General features: G+C 39.1%; 1 long non-coding RNA gene across 3 annotated transcripts; it reads left to right on the top strand.

The window, feature by feature from the left end:
- The first annotated feature begins 218 nt into the window (after window positions 1-218).
- On the top strand, window positions 219-7995 carry LOC146757509 (uncharacterized). 3 transcript variants are annotated; one of them, XR_014936084.1, is made up of 6 exons: window positions 219-385; window positions 1690-1874; window positions 4786-4897; window positions 5350-5421; window positions 5913-6030; window positions 7838-7995. It is a non-coding gene; the product is annotated as an uncharacterized LOC146757509 (long non-coding RNA). The 3 variants fall into 3 exon arrangements; XR_014936083.1 differs by having other exon boundaries at window positions 5884-6030; XR_014936085.1 differs by lacking the exons at window positions 219-385; window positions 1690-1874 and adding an exon at window positions 3940-4133 and having other exon boundaries at window positions 5884-6030.
- Window positions 7996-21234: the final 13239 nt, after the last annotated feature.

Raw genomic sequence — 21234 nt, 5'->3', positions numbered from 1 at the left:
AGAATGAGCGATAAAACTTTAGGACAGGCAACACAGAAGTTCACCTTTTCACGGATAAATTAATTGTCTTTAAATGATTTTAAGTTATTTATGGAAAAAGTTGCTTGTCTTCTGTTACTTCATATAAAGCAAACAAGTTTTTCTTAACTGTCTTTAGAATTATCAACGTGTATCTGACTCCTTACAAGTACCTAAATATTGCTTAAACAAAATAAAGAGATTAACCAGCTTCTTGGTAACATTCAGGTGTTTGGACCTGAAGCAACTCAAGAAGAATTCTTTGAAGGTACTGTGAAGCAACCAGTGAAAGAGTTCTTAGAAGGATGTAATTGCCTTGTTTTTACGTATGGCGTTACAAATGCTGGGAAAACTTACACATTCCAAGGTATGAGCAGAAATGCTTTTTCCTTGAATTAATTTCTTAAAGTGAGAACTACTTCTAGAAGAGAGAGATGTTATGACTTCTTACCTAGTTACTCAACAGGCCTTGTACGTTGCCTTCTTTTGAATACTAGTAGCCTTGAAAAGTCGTCTTCTTCCATAACAAATATTACTAAATTTACAAGTGTGTAAGACAGCATACACTACAATAACTTTGGTTTTTGTTCCTACTATAAATGCGTGCATCTTAAATGCTGTTCTTTATTTGAAGGCAAAGTATGTCTGAATTTGTTTGATTTATTGTAGGCAGAAATTAAACATTCTGAAACATTTGATCAAGGTATTTCAATCTTTTTTCAAATTTCTGATTTTAGTAATAACAGCAGCATAGAAGATTGTGTTCCCTGAGCTTTAGCAGTACAGAAATAATACATCAATCTCCTTTCTGGCTGGGAGCAGTTGTTTTTTATGTTTAATATTGTCATAACAAATGAAACGATTGGGTTCACAGGAAACAAGTTCCCCTTATTTCTGTTATTTAGTGTTCTGTTACTATGTATTTCCAATAGTTTTATATGCGTGGAGCTGAAGACTTTCCCATAGTAATACCTTTTTAGGACTTAAATATTAAGAATCAACAGGGTAGTATGTTCAAAAATTATCTTTCTATGCACCTTCCATACAGCACTATAGAAATTCTTCTGCGTATTGTCCTCTCTTGTGTTCATGACTGACTTTAAAACACTGAAGCTTGCTTGGTATTTAGTGACAGTGGAAAAACTAAGGCGTGAAGTAGGCAAGATGTGGAGGTAGTTGTGTGCTCCAAGAAAAGGCAATGGGAAAGGAGCTGAGTTACTTTAACAGTTTTTATGAGACTTGTAGATATTTCTAAATAGGGTTTGTGGGACGAACGGAATGTTGTAGCAGAGACATCACTCTGGTTGTTATTTCAGGGTTGTTTCAGAGCGGGAAGGGAGCCTGGTAAGCAGTTGAAAATCTGCACGTCTGTTAAATGTGGGAGTTTGCTGTGGGTTATTTTTTCTTCTTAAGGCTAAGCTTATGCAGAATATTCTGGCTGTTTTAAAGTGATGCCCTGTAATGTCTAAGGAATGGGATGTGAGCTGTTGCTTAAAGCCAGTATTTTTCAGGGAACAGTCTAGTAACACTGCAAACATTGCTTCAGACTGTAACTGGCCTCTAAATTCTTTGTGTATACTTTGAGATTAGAATCAGTTATCTTTGTCTTCATTTATGTTTATATGTTGCTTACAATAGTAACCTGGCCCTTCTTTTGTGTATTGCTTACAGGGACAGAAGATGATGTTGGTATTTTGCCAAGGACGATGGATATGTTGTTTAAAACTGTTGGAGGAAGGCTATACACAAAAATGGATCTGAAACCTATTCGGTGGAGAGATTACGTAAAACTGACTAATGACAAAGTGAGAGAAGAAATTGCTCTTAAAAATTCGTTGCTTCGTCTGACAAAAGAGGTAGGAAACTACTTTATAAAGAAATGATGAGTACATGCATCTTGTGATAGTTCAGTGTTATCCTTTCCATTCTGTAATGAAAGAGGGTTCTGTATTTACACACAGTTTTCTATTTGTCTTTCTGTTCCTGCTGAAAAAGAATGAAGCATCTTATTAGTGGTGTGCTACACCACACTGGGGTATTTTAGTTGTGGAGTATGTTAACTTGATCTTACTGATGAGGTGGTTAAGTGTGGACTTCACAGTGTGAAAGGCAGGTGGCAGTAAAATTCCTTCTGAATTATTTCAAGAGCACAGCTGAGTATGAAGTCTGGCTCCAATGATATTTAAGTATTTCGGGGAAAAACAACACCTGTCTTCTACATGAACCAAAGATGTGTAAAACTGTTCTAGGTTTAGTGAGTATGTGGAAAGAAAATGCAGTGAACAGCTATATGCTGATCTCATCCTACTCCATTAGAGAGTTAAGATGTGATCGTGCGATATAGGTGCCTCCTCTAGTTTCAAGACCCGTGTTCCTAGGTAAAATACTTGACCTTATAAGCTAAGTAGGTACAAGCTTTGCTGACTATACAAAGCCAGATCTGGGTGAGTGTCATGTAGATGAAAACTTCTATGTTAAAAGTTTTACTTCTAAGCATACTGTATCTGGTAGGTGAGATTCCTCCTCTTCAGTAGATGAGAATTTCTTTCTACTTTTGTGCTCTATAAAGAAGCAACACAACCTGAAGCCTGGGAACTGAGTATACATCTATGAACATCATGAGATCTACATGTTGGGAGCTATTCTGTATTTTCTATGACCAAACTACTTAAAAATATTATATTTACAAAATTTAGTCATAACTTCATTTGTGTAACACTTTGATAGCCTGAGTTAAGAAATAATAAGCTGCTTATCTACATTAAGTGATCAAGTATTCTACCTTAACTTCCTTTTCTGAGAGTTGACCTAATAAGCCATAGGATATGGAAGTCCTGAATTAAGAAAATCCCAATAAGAAAAATATTTCAGGAGTCCAAGATTCATGAAGGGTAAAATGCAGATTATAAATGGGCTATTGAAAATCATCTTATTAAATAACTCCTTTTCCTGTTGGGGATTCTCTCCCTATTTGTTCTTTTTCTTTCTGAATCAGGAAGCTGAAATGCATCAGATCTTATAGTAAAGGAATTGTCAGAAATGAGTAGTAAGGTGAAACCAGTCAAAACGTGTAGCCAGGATTTTTGTGTTGGCACCTTGGAACTATACTGTATTGTTTTCTGGTAGAGCAATACAGCTGCTTTTAAAATAAATAAATAAATAAATAAATAAAAGCAACCAGTGGTGTATTGGTGCTGTACATCAATAATAAATCCTAAAGTCTCTGTTTTCTTTCGTAGGTAGACCATCACAACAGCACTAATGACAAATCCCCAGCTGATTCTAAGGGTATGTTTTATATTAAACAGTAGCAATTAGAAAAGCTTCTGTAAGGTCAACGACTGGCTTTTTTGGCTAATGCTGATAATAAAAGGATTATTTAGCTTTTATTTGTAACAGAACGGAATAATGGGCAGGACATCTGGGCAGAAAACAGAAGGAATAAAATGGCTAGGAGACTACTGGGACATCTATCATAACCTGGTTTTATGAGGTGAAAGTAAAACAAAGAAAAAGAGTATGATTTCTGATAAGATCCCTAGTGGTTTTCCGACAGGCCTTTAGGGCACTTAAGAACTCACTAAATACTTTTTTTTCCCTAAAAAGTCAGAACGAAGTGTCCTTACTAGTTCAGTTCTCCATATTGTAAAGACTGAAGAGTTCTGAATATTTCTAACCCAACTATAGATGTTAGATTGGGTTTTGGAAGTGAAAAAGCAAGCTTTATAGCAGGCGTGTCTTTGCAAATGTGTAGGGCAAGCGTCTTGACTTCCAGATACTTGGTGTTTGTATGAGAGGTGGGGGTTCTCTGTGTTTATGTTCTGGGAAAAGTTTTAAGCTGTAAGCTTAACTATTACTTATTTTTAAATGCAGCTAGTTTTACTGTCTCTACATTGACTTGTAATATTTTCTACTTTGCAGGTGCAGAAAATCTCTCAGAAGGATCAGACCAACTTAGCAGATTATCTATAGATGATTTTGTGAAGTTCTCTGGGTTTCATTTTTTGAGATTTACAATGAATGTTTTTATGATTTACTGGCTCCTTTATCAAATGACAGAAAAAAAAGGACACTTTGCCTTGCTCAAGACATCAAGGGATATTCTTACGTAAAAGGTAACTAGAATACTTTGCAAACTGCCAAGCTTGTCATGCAATAGTGTAACATGTTTCTTCTGAGATAGAAAACTCTTAAATGTGTTCAGTGTAGCTCTAGAAGTGTCTGCTTGAATGTGAAGGCAACAAGCTACATGTACGTATCTGCATCTTCAACAGTATTCTCCTTATTCCTGTACTTTGCCCATAAAGCCTGTGTGAACTCCACTGCCTTCATCATCCTTGAAAATGAGAGCCATACAGTCGTTATAATGCAGACAAAATCCAGATAACCCATCCCCAATAAAAACTACAAGCTAAAACAAAAAACTTCTCAGATTGACTTCTGCACCAATGAATACAAACTTTCGGCTTCTGTAGTTTAAGAACTTAGCTTTTGTACTTTCAGTACTAAGGCTGCTTGCTTAATTTGGATGGAACATACTTTAGTATACTGGTAGGATAAACTGTTGTGCTATACTATACCTTGCCCTTTTCTGTGGGAGGAAGAATCTTAGTCTTATCTGCCATCAGCTTGTCGTATGTTTGAGTCAGAGTTAATGAAGTATTTTATTGTCTTAACTAAATGTTCTTAGTTTGTATACCTTATTTCTTGTTCACTTTCTCTTTTGCTAGCGAAGCTTGCAAAAATCACTTTTCCTTCTTTTGAAAGGTTTGCAGTGGGTTCAGATTTCTGATTCTAAAGAAGCTTTCAGACTTTTTAAACTGGGACAGAAACACCGGAGTTTTGCAAGCACAAAGCTAAATACTTGCTCCAGCTGAAGGTGGGAAACTTTCACTAACATTGGGTGTAACATAGTGTGGGGAAGAGGGATGAATGAAAATATTGTTTATGGCTTTTTTTCGGGGAACAGGCTTTAAAAAGGCTTGATATCTAGTGTTCCATGTGATATTTTGTGACAGTTTGTGATTCTAGTGCTTTGAACAAGAAGGTTTAGTCCTTCAAGCAGATAAGTGCATACAAAAGCTAAGTGTTTTATCAAAAACTCTCAACAAAATAACTAAGCCTTCTTCCATGTAAGTAATGGTGGTTCATGAGGGGGAAGAAAAGCAAAATAAACCAAGACGGAATGTCTCTTTAAAAGGTTTAATGCATCTAGTAGAATTATTGTTAATTGAATCTGGAATAAATCCAGCAGTGTTTTGAACAGATGTTACAGATTTTAGAAAATGTGTGTATTTCTGGCTATTGACCTTGCTTCATTTCTCCTTTTAGCCACAGTATATTTACAATTAAGGTACTAAGAATTGAAGACCTTGAAATGCCATGAGTGACACGAGTCAATGAGTAAGTTCAGAGCAGAGTTCCCTTCTTCTTTTAGGATGAAATTGTCAGTTACTTTCAGTATTGATGTATTGATATTGGGCTACGGACACTAGGTTCCCTGATACAGCCTCCTGTATGAGTGGTGGTTCCCCATTTCCTGTCATTATGCAGTATTAAACCATCAAGTTGTAATGCTGTTCTATATCTTGTGCCCACTGTTCCACACAGTGTTCCTTTATCCTTCTCACTCAACTTCTGAACTAATGTAAATCCTCAGAAGGAAGAATATGGCAGAAAAATGGAAGCTGTGTTGGAAAAGAGTTTGGCAGGAAGTAGTGTGCAACTTCACTAGGAAAGCAACATTAAAAAGCATGAAAGGGTTCAAGAAATTGTTCCTCTAGGAGGAGTGGTTGTGTTGGAAATGATAAATAATCAATGTACATTCAAAGGCAAGAAAACTTAATTTTCCTTATCTGCCTTCAGATTATCACTGTGTGATCTTGCTGGTTCAGAAAGGAATACCAAGACGTGCAATGAAGGTGACAGACTGAAAGAGAGTGGAAATATCAATGCATCTCTCCTAACTCTAAGCAAGTGTATTAGTGCACTCAAGATCAGTCAGCAGTCAAAGTAAGTCCTTGTACAAACTGTAAACTAGTTGTAGATTTCAGATATCATGTACAATGTTTAAACTATTGTTTAAAATGCAGAGTACGAAACTGTGTTATGAGTGAAAACTATCTGTAGGCTTCTGCAGATGTGTGAAGACTTAATGATCTAAGAAAGTGATCTATAAACTTGCCTTCTTTTTGTTGTTGTTTTTTGTTTGTTTGTTTGTTTTTTCAAATAAAACCATTCCAGTTCTAAATTTCTGAATGTGTTATCATAGACTTAAGCAAATTAGCGTTGTGGTTTTTTTTGTTTTTTTTTTTCTGGCCTTGCCTTCTCAAACAAGTCCTGGGGCAGATTATAAAATTTGTTTTCACTATTTTCACTTTAAATGTGTGAAATGTTAGACCTTTTCCTCCTTTGTTAGTTAGTTGCATTTATCATTTATTTCTGCTGTAACAGTTTTCCTCAGGGATATTGCTGTGCTTTGTCCTAGCCAAGAGACATGGTCAGAATATATATATTATATATATATAATTTGGAAAAGGAAAATTATATATAGATATATATAATTACATATATACATATAGATATATATAATTACATATATACATATATATATATTTTTTTCCAAACCTTGATGCAACTTCATCATTCTTTCTGATCTAGCTAACCAAATTCAGAGAGAAGAAAGCCTGCTTGCTACTTCTGTCTGAGGTTGTGCTCTAAATGAGTGCAGACAGAGCTTTCTGTATTTTAAACAATGTAGTATTTATTTACAGTCACAGCTGGATATAATTGCAGAATTCTCTGCTGATTCTCATTTGAAGGTGTCTTTCTGTCCCAAAGATTAGGTGAGCTCTGTGTTCGTGAAATGCCACACTGTGCCTGGTAGCCTATTCAAATTCTGTTATGCTTAAAAGTAGATGAAAATAGGCCTTGCTACTGGATTAGTCTCTTATCTGTCTGTCCTTTCTAGGGAAGAAGGATTCCTTAAAATTAGCTGCTGCTTAAAGTGCTTTGATTTATTCAGAACTCTTTTATTTGTTGGTCCTGATCACTTGAAATTTTAACAATATGGGGGAAATGTAGTGATGACTTTGATAGTAATTTTCTTTAAAATAAGAACTCATTTACCACTCCTGCACTAAAGCTACGTATGGGTCACGTGTGTTGTGACAGGAGCGTAGCTATGTGAAGCTTTTAGCTCTGTTGGCAGAATTCAGTAGCTGTAAAGAGTCCAGCAGGTAACCTCACTAGAGAACAGTGTGTTTAGTCACGCTTTAGGAGTTCTCTCCTAATTTTCTGTACATCACCAGCTGTTTGATTCAGTGGCTTAACCTTGGTTTAGGAAACACCAGAGATGTTGTGATAAGTATATGCTTCTTTATTTCCAAAGTATTTACTATTGTCCTTTCCTAGAGACAATATACTGAGAGAGTGGTTATCTCTGATTTTGTTGGGTACTGTTTTCTTAGAAGTAGATAGGTCAGTTTGCCAGATGTGGTAAGGGAAAGAGAAAGGTGAGAGAGAATTTAAGCTAACGTGAGGCTGTATGACCTATCTTAGGCTGGATGTTGAATGTACTTTTTGTTTTAAATGTTCTCGTGGGTTGTCTAAGAAGATAATGGCTGCATAGTAGCTGGAACAATCATACAACCTGTCTGCAAACTAGCAAAAAGATTAAATTCAAAACAACCCACAACTCAAAATGATTTAAAGACTAGTGCAGTTATTAATGTGTTGTCTTCCACTTGGATAGCTCTCACATTGAAATGAAGCTGTTAACTTCTGCTAATGGGATTTGTTGTGGTTTTTGTCTTCAAAGGGTGCAGCAGCACATACCGTTTCGTGAAAGTAAGTTAACACACTTTCTTCAGGGATTCTTCAGTGGAAAAGGGAAGATACACATGTTAGCAAACATCAGCCAGTGTGCTTCAACCTATGAAGAAACACTCAATGTGCTAAGATTCTCAGCTATTGCACAAAAAGTGAGTATGTTGTAGTCTATTTTGTTGATCAGTACTTATGATTTGCATTTAAAGAAGAAAATCTGTTCTTCTAAGAATATGAATCTATTTGTGTAGTATCTGTAGTGAATCTGGGTGTTTGTCTCCATACAGCAGTCAGGATTTTTAATTTAGTGTTTTAGTTGAGCTTAATTTTCCTGCAGAGTTTTCTAAAAATCTCTACTGGGGTCTTTGTGTTTCTTTGGGGTGTGAGGGCAGAAGCATCTTCTGAGAATCTCATTCCTAAAAAGTATTCAACCTAACAAGAAGCAACTTGTTACATCTGGAGGAGATTTTATGCTATTTACTTAATTTTTCTCTCTTCTCAAAATATGATCCCATGTAGGAAAGCAAATCCAGCTACCCCATATCTTGCTGCTGTTGTAATTTTGAATATTGTCCAGTTCAAGTGTTGACAAAAGAAGTGGAGCAGTAAAGAGTTTGAAAAGCTGTGTTACGGCCATCAGATGCTTCAGTGGGAAAGTGGGGGTTAAGCGGAATGGGTAGGAGTGAGTGCTATGATATAACACTGAAGAGGTTAAGCTGTCAGATCAGTGCTACAGTCTTGATGGAAAACTTTGAAGTGCTGAGAGTTTGTGTTTGAAGCACAATTGATGGATGTGTGCCCTTGGATTGTGGCCTTATCTGAAAGAGGTTAAGTGTGAAAGTAGAGGGAGCAGCCTATGAGGGTGATGTGGCGCTGCAAGACAAAGAACTGAAAAGATGATGATCAGTTGCATTGAATGCAACTGGAAACTCAAAACATAAAAAAAGCAGAAATCTATGGCTGCATGAAGTGGCAGTTCTTGTACATTGTTGGCCTAGTGAAACTCTTGAGGTTAAAAGCAGGATTGGAGTCTGCAATAACTCTTTTGTAATTTCTTGAAAACTGGTTTAAGTAGTGACCAAACATCAAATACTATAAAATATATTAGCTGTTACTAGAATGCCACTTATCTTCCCCCCATATGAATCACTGTCATGTTGTATGTGTTGCCTTGTGTAAGGTAACCTAAAGAACTACGTCCATCATTGAGAATGTGCATCTGACGGCCCCATGACCAAGTTACACGCTGATCACACCAATATGGTGAGCTGTAAAATGGCGTTTAATGAACCGTGTGAGACCCTTATATAGGGCTCCAATTTCAGCCTCATACATATACATTACCGAGCACGGGGAGGCCTATCGCGTTACATCCCGTGAGTTCGTGCCGCCTAATACATCATTTCCCCCTCTCCATGCTCGATAAAGTATGCCCCGTTACATCCCGAACGCTAATCCTTAATCCTAATATAAAAATGTTAGTCTCTATAATTTAAACTTAATAAGTTATCTAAAAAGTGAGGTAGACAAGCTACAGAGGTAGGTAGTGCAATATCTAATAACATCAGTAGTTTTCTAATGATTATATCCAAGGCATCTTGGGTTTATACAGTTCCTTCTTCTCAAAGTTTATCATATACCCGTTGGTACTCCATTTTTTCGTTAAACATTCTTTCTATCATACGCTGTAAACAACCCTGGACACATTGAAACAAACAAGGTAAGCAAATCATTAAAGCTAAAAAGAATAAAATACCTATGATTAATACTTTGAGAAACTGCTTAAGCCATGGGCCCAGATTACCAAACAGTCCCTCCAACCAGCTTCTGAATGCATCATCTATTGCGATCTTCTTCGTGTGTTCTTGCATCCATTCCAACTTCCTATGTATCGAATCGCTGTGGTCGCTCAGATTGAAACAACACATCCCTTCAAAGTCCTTGCACCCGTGCCCTTGAGCAAGCAGCAGAAAGTCAATTGCAGCTCTATTTTGAAGAACAGCGTGTCTGATGTTGTTAACGTCCATCAGGAGTTCCGACAGGACTGCTGTGGTGACATTAGCTTGCTTCACGGACCAGCATGCCAATCTCTCAATTTCTCTTAGGGCCTGGGCTGAAGCTACTCCCGGAGCTAAGACGGATGCAAAGATTCTAGCTGTGGGACCCCACAGTTGAACCTCATCACTACAATCCTGGTCCAATGTTTTTATTGACCTTTTCTGGCGTCGAGCTCGATCGATCTTTTTCATAACACTTATCATTGCAGTGTGATTGGGAGCCAACAATGTCAGCTTTCCCAAATAACATGGCCCCCCAACTGGATTCTTTGGTATCCCTTGCCAAGCTCTATCCCCACATATCAAAAATATGTCCTTAGGAAGGGCCTTGGCTGTACCATTGCAGTTTATTCCTTCCCCAGCTAAAGGTTCCTTTCGAGAACAACAACCAGAACATGCCAGATCGTCAGGGCCCCAGTAGCATGAGAGATTATAAGTGGACCCGTTAGGATGACGTACCACATACTTCTGATTGTAAGAGAGCCACCTCCCACCCTGCTTTATGCATTGGTCTGCAAATTCATTCTTGGAGCCATCCCCGGAGCAGGGACGGGAGAATCCCTGCACCCTTTCAGCTGAGAAACCACAATATGCCCCTGACAAGCTATATATGTCAAATTGAATGGGGTTAAGTAAAGTAAAGGGTTCCGACCCAGTTGTTCCCGAGAATGGTGCCCCATTCCCGAGTAGGCCTTCCCATACCCTGCGATTGGACAGTTGACCCGGTGTCCTAAAACCCGAAAAATACAAACATCTAACCGGGCGTTCCCACTTTTGAGAGTTCTTATTCCATGTTACGTTACCAACCGATTGGGATCCAAGAAGCTGCAACTCTGGTGGATCCCAGGGCAAGGAGGTGTTCAAGGATCTAATAAAACATGCAGACATTCTGGCCCAGTCAGTGAATTTAGACTCAAATGCTTTCATAAAGAAAACTTTGTCCACTGCATCTCTCTTGCAGTTGTTCTTATGCACATATCCGTTAAACTCCTTTGGGTCCCACCTGGGTACACCTATAAGGCATGTTCTAAACGGTGATGTGGCTGACTGCAGGCTAAGGCAGAAATCTTTCTGCCCAGTTCGATTAGACCATGTAACCCAAATATTTTCTGGTTGTGATGTTAAGTGAGTACCCTCTCCCCCGGTAATGAATGCAATTACACAAAGACACACAGCAAGTGATACAACAGATGTCCTTCTCGTTGGTACTAGCAGCAGTTCTTTATCTGTTCTTTTTCCTTTTTCTGAAGAGTCACTTTTATGAGCCTTTTGCTTCAGGCAATCCTTTATAACAGAAGTCAGCGCTTCCTTAGGCAGTTCCGATCCTTCTACTGCCCATATCAATCGATTGGCAAACTCAGAGAATGACTCTGAGGGACCCTGCATAATCTCTGACCACGGGGCTACAGGCTCTGCTTTTCTTATAAAGTGTATAAAAGCAGAGGTAGCCGCCCCCGTGGTGGCAAGCAGCTCTCCTGGGCGGAGGTCCCTAAGCTGCCTCTCTGCAGATCCAGCCAAATCCGCAGATGAACCTGAAAGCCTCATTAAATCAGTTTTTGGATCTCCCTCCTTCCCATTTGCTGGATGCTGTGGATCGCGCGCAGCCTGTGCTAAAACAGCTTTGAGTTGTATTATCCACTCCTCCTTCCACACAGTAAACTGTACTGGTTCGAGGGCTACTCTCATAAGGCTTTCAATATCATATGGGAGTAGGGGACCTGGGGCTACGAGAGCCTCAAAGGCACTCATTGTCATCGGGGATCTCAATCCCTTTTTGTCAATCGCCTCTATAAACCGAGCAACTGCTTTTGCTTCCAAAGGTACCCAAACCGGTCCCTCCTGTTTGACTACAATTGGGAACACCGCCCAGTCCCGCTCCTTGAGCCCCACCTCTCGCATTGTATCGCAAATGTCAGTCCAATCAGTGGGCTTACGCGATATCTCTCGCTCCTCCCACTTCTCCCCCCTCCTCCGGGGAACCACGACCGACTGGGTGGGGACAGGCAATTCCTTCCGTTCCTCCCCTTTCTCCTCCCCCTTCGCGGGAGACGAAACCGACGGGGTGAAGGCAGACAGTACCTTTTGTTCCTCCCCTTTCTCCTCCCCCTCCTCGGGAGGCGAAACCAAAGGGGTAGGGGCAGGCAGTACCTTTCGTTCCTCCCCTTTCGGGGAATGAGGTCCCTCCTCCGGGGACGGGTCTAGGGGTGGCTTAACGCCTCCACGGCGCGCCTCCCCCCATGACTCTCCCTCCCTCGGACAGGACCCACCCCCCTCAGGTGAACGAAAGCTCTGCAAACAAGGGTATAGGCGGGGATAATATGGCGGCGCCTCCCCAGATGAGGCAACTTCTGCCATCCCTTCCGGAGTTGTTACGGGCGCCGCCATGGCCATTGTGAAAACGGCCGGCGTGGTCGGCGCCATCTTGGGTACGGAGTCGCCGCAAGGGAGCGGTTCCTCCGCACCCTCCGGGACCCCAGACGTCCCGGAACCCACCCCAAAAACCCCATTCGCGACTGCCTGGATCTTTTTCTCCTCCTTAGCCGCTTTAAGCGCACCCAGGACCAAAACCCAGGTTTTTAACTCCTCCGCCTTATAATCGTTTGTTGCTCTTAGGAGCAGGGCAGCGGTGAAAGATTCCCACCGCTCCGAATCGAGCAAATTACAAGGGGAGGGTGAAAGCTCCGCTTCCTGCAAAAAAGTAATAACGGCAACAATCTCCTTCATAGAAGGAGCATTCCTACCGCAGTGGGTTTTACAAACCCGTAATAGTACCTTTGTGACGGAATCCATGTTTTTTCTGGTGCTCGACACCGTACGTCCTCGCACCCTTTGTATATATACCCGGGCCCAAAGTCCCACGGTCTTCCACGGTCTCACCGCAGGATAATCAGTAGCTGCAGCCAATATATCGCCCCTCCGGCGCTTCCACGGGATCTAACCGCAGGATTCGCGTCCGTCTCGCGGTTAGCCGTCGCACACTCACTCTCAGGACGTCCTCACACGGGGCACCAATTGTTGCCTTGTGTAAGGTAACCTAAAGAACTACGTCCATCATTGAGAATGTGCATCTGACGGCCCCATGACCAAGTTACACGCTGATCACACCAATATGGTGAGCTGTAAAATGGCGTTTAATGAACCGTGTGAGACCCTTATATAGGGCTCCAATTTCAGCCTCATACATATACATTACCGAGCACGGGGAGGCCTATCGCGTTACATCCCGTGAGTTCGTGCCGCCTAATACATCAGTATGTGAATTTGTGAGGTGGGTTTTGAAGCTGAAATTAAAAACTTCTTGTATGGCTGTGTTCATAGTGGCTATCCAGACTATGTGTAGAAATAACAGCTATTATGTAGTCAGCTATTCACCAGTTTTAACTGATTATAAATTACGTTTCAGGGTGGAGAACATAGCATAGTGCCTGACACCTGTGTTGATCCTGAGGGCATTCTTGATTCTGTGCATTATGATGTCATGGATATTAAAGAGCAAGCTGAGGCAGCACATAGTTCCATTGTATCCCTGGAGGACCCGAAGGAAGATACTGGCTGGTTTGAAAAGCAGCTGGAGAAAACTAACTTTGAACTGATGGAGACCAAAGAAGAGCTACCAGAGAAAAACACCAAACTACTTAAAACTGAAGAAGAGCTGATGCAGAAGAACAAAGGTGAGTTATGCAATGTGAAAGGTAGAAGACAGAAATAGTTCATTAATCTAAAAGAGAAATAACCAGTTTGAGTAGGAATTAGAGGAGATGTTCTACCTTTGGAACCATAGCCTGTAGATAAGTGATAGTTTGTTCCTTGTGTATATTCAGGTTCAGCAATTCCACGGTTTTTGGTTATTTCTTTTTTTTTTTTTTCCCCCTCTCCTTTAAACTGCAACTAGCAGCTTTACGCTTTCGTAAGTATGCGGTTAAATGTCTATATCTTGATTTTTATTTTATATTGTAATCTCTACCCTTCTTTATGTCTTGTTGATGCAATGTTTTCGTTCCAAGGAATATAGAAAACTTTTGAATCACTCCCAATAAGTGAAGACCACATGCAAATTAATTAATCTGTTCAAAAGCTACCTAAACGTTAGAATATCTGGAAAAATTGATTACTTAATAAACTATCTATTGGCTACTTATGTAATACAACCTTTTCTGTGTGTTACAGACTTAGAAATGCAGGTCATTAAATTGGATGAGTCTGTTGAGCAACTTAAAGAAGCAACTGAGGTAACTTTATCAAGAAGATGTTGTGTAAAATTGTTTTAATACCAACTTGTGGTAGCTTAAAATGCTATTCCAGTAGGCTCCATTATCAGGATATCTCCACGTTCTATGCAGTCCATAAAACTTTATCCTGACTAATGTTCTGCGAGCTACTGAATATGTGAAGACTAGCTTGATTAAGTATGTGTGCATACCACTTCTGGTGGTTTTTGTTCGTTTTTTGATGTTTGGTAGCCTGAAGTAGCTCTGAAAACATTTATAGTTAATTCTGTCACTCAGATCTCTAACCTTGTAAGCTTAGCAACTTGACCCTTCTTAGTCTCTGACTGTCTGCATCACTGCAACTTAGTATTTCCATGGTATTAAAGCTGACTGTGATGAGTAGTCATGTCCTCACCTATTACTTCTTCCAAGAACAAGGCTCCAACTCTATCTGTGAGATTGTGTGGCCTGAACACTTCTGAAGCTTTTCTTTTCATAAGCTACTAAATATGAATAATCAGTCCTTGGCAGTGCCAGCATGGCTTAACAATCGTCATCTTGTAAGTAAGGAAGCTTCACTTGTGGTCAAGGACACAATCTAAAATATGCGTGACAGAGCTGACTAAGCTTTAAGGTTGGATTATATCTGTCACGATGAAAGTGATTTTAGCAGCTTAGCAGAAGTGTGATGTGATGAACTTGTATGAGAGCTGACCATTTGCTCTTTGACCATGTTTGTAATTTTGTTGACTTCTTGGAAACAGGAAATTCTTTGATAAACTGGTAAACTCTTGATTGTGTGCAAGTCTTTTACTTTGTAACCTGCTAGGCTCTTGCTTTCCCTTGTATACTCTACCGAGTATTGCACTTGTCATTATCTGAAGGCATACTTGTTCTGTCTGCTATTGAGATTTGTAACTGATGTCTATAGAGTCACCGGGTAAATATTTTAGCTGTATGGTTTTGTGTAAATATTTGCCTACAGAAGATTACTGAGACTTAAGTGCTCCTTTTGTTAAGCTTCAATGTAACTGATCTTATATCAATACAGGAAAAGACTACCTACCATTTAACTACCATTAAAGCAGAACCGGCAGAAGAGAACACTAATAAAGGAACTGAAAGCAGCCAATTTTCAGTGCTTTCAGTTAAAGCACTGAAACAAGAGAAAACTGAGTTGGAAGTGGGAAGAAAGCGCAGTAGTGATGAAGATAAGCCTACTGTGGAAGAGCCACCTCCAAAGAAAGGTACAGTTTCTTCCATTGTTGAACAGGGTGTCTTCCAAAACAATAAATTGCTTCCTATTCCGGATAGGAAGCAAAAGGCTGTGAAGCGCGTACCTTATGGTATAAGGAGAAAAGCCACTGTGTTAAACTGTAAATAGAAGTAACTGTTATGTAAATATCCCTTTTTCAGAAGGTCCTATGCTGTTCATTTTTGAATGCTTAAAAATAAAAGTTTTTTGCACTATTTTTTTCCTTTTTGCTGCATTTTCCTCATCTGTTGATGCACTTGCAGATTTGGTAATAGTTTTAAAGCAGTTTCTCTAGGATTGTTTCAACTGCTGTTGCTGATCTTCTGAGTAGCATCAGCTGCTCAAGTGCTTTTTTTTGTTTGTTTGTTTTGTTTTTCCTGAAGCAACTATCAATTGTTGACGACCTGCTAATTGCTCGCTCATGGGCAATATTTGAGCAAAATGGTTTGGATAAGCTCTGATGCATTTAACTTCACTTCTGGGCACAGCTGAGCATCAGTGTTCCTAGAATTACGGAAGGCATATGCAATGTAGAAGGGAAAATCTAAAACTTAGCTGTATTCCCTTCCTTTCTTGTATTCCTGTTGCAAAATATGTGCAAGGGAGAAAGTCAGGGCCTTCTTTGGATGAGATGCTGTTCTTGGATGATTTGTCCCTGCTGCCTTTATTTGGCATAAATATTGAATCCTAATGTGACCACTGAATGGCATCACGTATATGCATCTTACCAGAGACTGATGGAGGGATGTGGACTCCTCCATACTCCAAATAGTAGTGGGTTTCTTCTAATCATATGACCAAAGCTCTCATTTAAAAATTGCAGACAAAAAGGTTGAAGAGTTAAGTAGCAAAGAAGCAAATCTGATTCAAGAAGTTATGCAGCTGAAAAACAGCTTGGAGCAGATGAAACGCTCTCTTCGGGAAAAGGAAAAGAGTAAAATGGAGAAAGTGCAACGTATAGAATCGTAAGTAACCACTGAGTTAACTTAGAGCCCTTTGAGAATGAACTAGAGTTAAAAATAGTTAATGGGAACAACCCTTCGACTTAATGCATCTGCATGCTTATCAATGGCCAAACTACTACTTTAGGATGTTTTGGTATGCTACTTGAGTTCCAAGGGAAAACAGGAGTGTGCAAGGAAATAAAGAATAATATGGGGATTGCTGGTGGTTTTGTTGTACATCCCTCAGAATAGCATCTGAATAATTTATTGCTTCAGCATCTGATTATGAGAAGCAAGCTGAAATTCGAAAGTAATTGTTTAAATCTTGTCACTGGTCTAGATAGATTTAAGAGTCTATTTACAAATAGAAACCAACAGGCAGGGCATGGATGAAGCTGTAATTGCTGTTTCCATGAGATGTGTAACAGTAATGTTCTTTGTGTCTTTATTTTTAACATAAGGCTAGAAAATATTCTTTCTGAGAGTTCTGCCCTTGTACTGAATTTGAAAAAAGATTTGCAGAGGAAAGAAGAAGAGTATGCAGATCTAAAAGACAAACATTCTGATGCCGAGAAACAAATTCAGCAAGTACAAAGCGAGGTTTGTAGTCAACTGAGATATTTTTTTCTGTAAGATTATGCTTGGCTTTCTGCTGTTAAAACTTCTCAAACTTTAACTATGAAGCTGGAAATTTCACACTAGTGTGGCTAGCAGCAAATCTTAGGTAAAGTTGCCATTGAAGCTCTAGAGGGGACCAGAAGTTAAAACATGGTTTCACACAGATAATGAACAGAGGAAAGTAAAGTTGGTTGGTAGTCTGGAATAAGGTTTGTGAAGAGAATAGCTAATCTGCCTCTGGAGGGGACTTGTTATTATCTCTACGTTACTGGTGACTTGCCATTGGTATCCGTGGTAACTCCAAAGCCTAAAACCTAAGTCTTGTGAAAAAACGCTGATAACTGGGAAGAATGCTATTTACTTGAAGAGAAATAGACTAATTTCCAGAGGCTCTTTAATATAAGCATGTATATTTTTTTTCTTCAATTTCAGCTTCAGTGATGTTAATAGTTAAAATTTAATTATTAAACAAGAAGATATCTTAAAACCCATTTTGCAGGATCTTAGTCTGAAAGTTTATTGGGTGTGCTTGGGGTGGAAAATTGAAGCTTAAAAATGAATTCATGTCTTCCTTGGTAACCTTGCACTTGCTGTCGTTTTCCTACTCAGCACTTGTTTGTGAATTCCTCTTTATTTAACAAAGAAGTATTTGGCCAGGTTGGATTACAGAAGTCTTTTAATGAACCGTGAGCTGTGCTTACATTACAGGTGTCCACGATGCGTTCTGTGGAGGAATCCCTCAGGAACAAGATGGAAGAACTTGAAAGGATTAATAACCAGTTTAAGGATGAGCTGGATTATAAAAACTATACTATCCAACAACTTAAACAGGTATTTTTCTTGCTCTTAATTTTTATTAAATGAATGATGCAGGTTTTCCAAGCAACAGGAAAAAGGTCAAAAAAAAATAAAAAAATTGGAGCAAAATGAAAGTGGCCAACTGAAATTAGTGGTAGACCATGAAAGATATTCAAATAATTAGTCACTACAGAGCACTGGCAGATTGTTTTCAATACAATAATCTGCATAGTAAATACATATGTAATACATGCATATAACCTGATCTTGTTGAGTGACATCACGATATGTTAATTGAAATGTCTTACCATAAACTCTTTTTATCAGCTTGAGTCCTTATTTATGCTATATGAAAAACTTATTAATTCTAGGCTGTCTTAAAGATTCTGCTTGTTTCTACTGTGTATGCTTTCCTTTCATCATGAAATATAGGAGCTGGAGGAAAGGGACCATAATATTCAAAAGTGGCGTGAGGAGAGAGATCAGTTAGTTGAAGCTTTGGAAAAACAGCTCAAAACTTTGGCTTCTAATGCCATACAAAAAGAGACAGAAATAGCAGAACTGAGACAATCTGCCTTAAAGGATTCAAGCAAGGTCAGCTCTCCTTTCCTCCTACCTGATTAGCTACCCATAAATTCTGTAAGACTCCTGTACCTGCTCTTTGTATTCTGGGTGTGGTTCTGTTCTTGAACACTGTCGTATTGACATCATGTGCAACTAACCAAAAAAAGCACCAGCTTTTATTTTTGTTCTTCAGAAACAGAATTTATGTTAATTACTAAAATTTCAATTTTTTCAGTAGTTCAGATAAGCAGATGTCAGTTTGATGCTTATGATCCTACAATCAGACTGGACATCTGTAGCTTTTTCCGATAATTCACAGCATTTCCGGATCCCAAGCTAGGCTCAATACTCAGACAGTAGTTCTGTCTCAGGTTTCTTACTTTCTTTGCTTTCTCTGAGGTAGTATCTACAATGGCATGAAAAGACAGAAGGGGACGTGGAGAGAGATTAAGGGAAGCATCAAAAAGCAGAGGGGGGATGATCTCTGGAAGTTGCATTTCTTATTTCAACATCCAGCTTTTAATCAGGATAGCCAATCTAAGCCGTAGCATAGAATTTCAGAAGCTAAACAGAAGACTAAATGAGTTGTGCTCTTTTGAGAATGTTTGGATTCACTTTCTCTGAGAAGAAAGATGTTCTCATAGCAAAACTTCCCCTACAACTGCCGACTTTCTCACAGTACCGAGGATTTGGGAACAAATAAAAGCTCGGGTTATTATATCTTAAGAGAGATGAAGGCTGAAGCACATAAGTAAAATAGAAGAATCAAAATATATTGTATTACAACTTCCCAGGCAATTCTGTGACTACTGCACTTGTAACAGTGACCGTACAAATCCGTGAAATGTTACTGTTCTTGAATAGTTAAGTGTTCTAGCCTGCAATTCTAAAACTGATGCTACTAAGTAATTGCAATACTGCTTGTGTGTGTTAATTCCTTTTGCCAATCCCACAACTCAGCAGTTTTTACTGTTTATTAGGATAATGCAACTGTGATAGAAGAGTTAAGAAAAGAACTGGCTGACAAAGATGACTTTATAAAGGAATTAAAACAACGCATTAACCACAGTAGCCCTCAGTGTTTGCCAGAAATACCTTTACTTGAAGAAAGACAAAGTAGAAGGAATGACTCTGTAAATGAAAAGGTATGATTATATTTATAGAAAGTAAGTACTTAACATCTTGTTAACCCCTTTTTGTTCTTCTGTTTTCCTAGGAGATACTGGAGCTAGAATAATTTTTCTTAGCATATAGTCCTTTAACTACATATTCAGTGATGAGTACTTGTTGGTTCTTTTTGTCTTCCACTCAAACACGAGCTCTCATCTTCTCAAAAATATTTTATTTACTAGAACACCATCTCTCTGTGTACATTATGGAACTTTTCCATGCAGTTTTCCATGTATTCGTATGTGGATGCTGAAGATTAGGCAGAGGTTTAGCCTTTGGTGTTCTAACATAGCAGCTGTGAGCGCGCAGAGTATGGGGGGAATGGATGACAAAACGACCAGCGTTACAGATTTTGTCCCTAACTAATGTCTCGCTTTCTCTCTTTTGGAGGCAGAATCCTGCCTGAGACTGTTAGTGAGACCCAGTAGGGTGTATCTGAAGATCACACAATGAATAGATGTTACTACCTTCCCACACTTGTGCTGTGTTTCAGCTTACGTGTTCATGTGGCGTCTGAGCTTGAGGTTTTACACTGTAACTTTAGAAAACTCGAGATATTTTGGAGGTCTAATGCATAGCCTAATCTTTACTCCTTTTAAATATTTACAGCCTAGGAAACAACAAAGCAAAACTAAAACTGGAGAAAGTATTCCATTAAGATGCAAAGCTGAAGACAATTATTTGTCACGTCGATGTACTAGGAGCCTCACTTCATTAAATGAATCTGAGGTTAGTATGAAACTTCAGATCTGAAAATGTTGTGATTGTATTGCTTTTGATAAGGAATGAGTAGGAAAAGATCTCATGTTCTCTAAACAATTCCCAAGTTTTAATTTATTTATCCCTTTCAAGGTGATCAGATCACCTGTTTTTATAGCCTTTGATAGGAATAAAAGCTGTTGAAACAATTGTGTGATGAATTTTTGTCAGGTGCTGTTGAAAACTCTCCTCATGTTAATGCTTATGAAGTGGCTCATGATTAGATAAGTTACTTGGAAAAAATTCATGGAGCCACTGAAACGGGCACAGCAAATTGAACTTATTTTCTACCTCTGCAGGATCTCTGGACATTGTTTTGTTAGCAGATGATGTTAATCATTCCTATATAAGTTTTTAATTGCTAACTTTCATAAAATGGCAGTTACATATATTTTAAAAACAAAGTATTTATTAACCAACTTGATTCTTGGAAATACAGTGGGTGGTGATACTCCATTCAGATTCTTAGCAGAGCCTGATAAAGTGGCTCTGACTACTTTTTGTCTTTCTACAATCTTTGGTAGCTTTTTGAGAGGAAGAAGACTCCCCTCAGGGGGTCGGAACAGTGTAAGTAGTAAAAGCTGCTAGTCTGTGTTTGGGACACTGGAGTTTGCTAGTTACTAGCAGCAGTAGAAGCAGCCATCTACCATTTTCTGATGTCCCCAGCAGCCTGTCTTCCATGTGTTCAACCAGCATCTGAACTCATTTTTGATATGCTAGCTGAATTCCTGCCATAGAGAAGGAGGAGTCCAGGTGATCTCAGTTCTGACTTTGTTGTTCCTGTTGAGAAAAACAGGATTGGGTGGATTGTGGACAGTAAGTGCTGCTGGGGAAATGCATACTGACATTTCCCTGTCACTTAGCTGTGCATTTGCTGCCATTTGACCATGAGCAGGTACATGATAGCCTTCAGCTTAAGTACGGTGTCATTGCTTGAATGTCTGTATTCTCTCCAGGGAAAAGATAGCAATGGAGTTCTTTAATGACTTGTACTGGGCTTGCACCTTGCCAGCTGG

Source organism: Coturnix japonica, chromosome 20 (genome assembly GCF_054131305.1).
Source record: "Coturnix japonica strain WE chromosome 20, WE-NBRP24, whole genome shotgun sequence".
NCBI classification, from domain to species: domain Eukaryota; kingdom Metazoa; phylum Chordata; class Aves; order Galliformes; family Phasianidae; genus Coturnix; species Coturnix japonica.
This window is presented reverse-complemented; position numbering and strand designations above follow the sequence as displayed.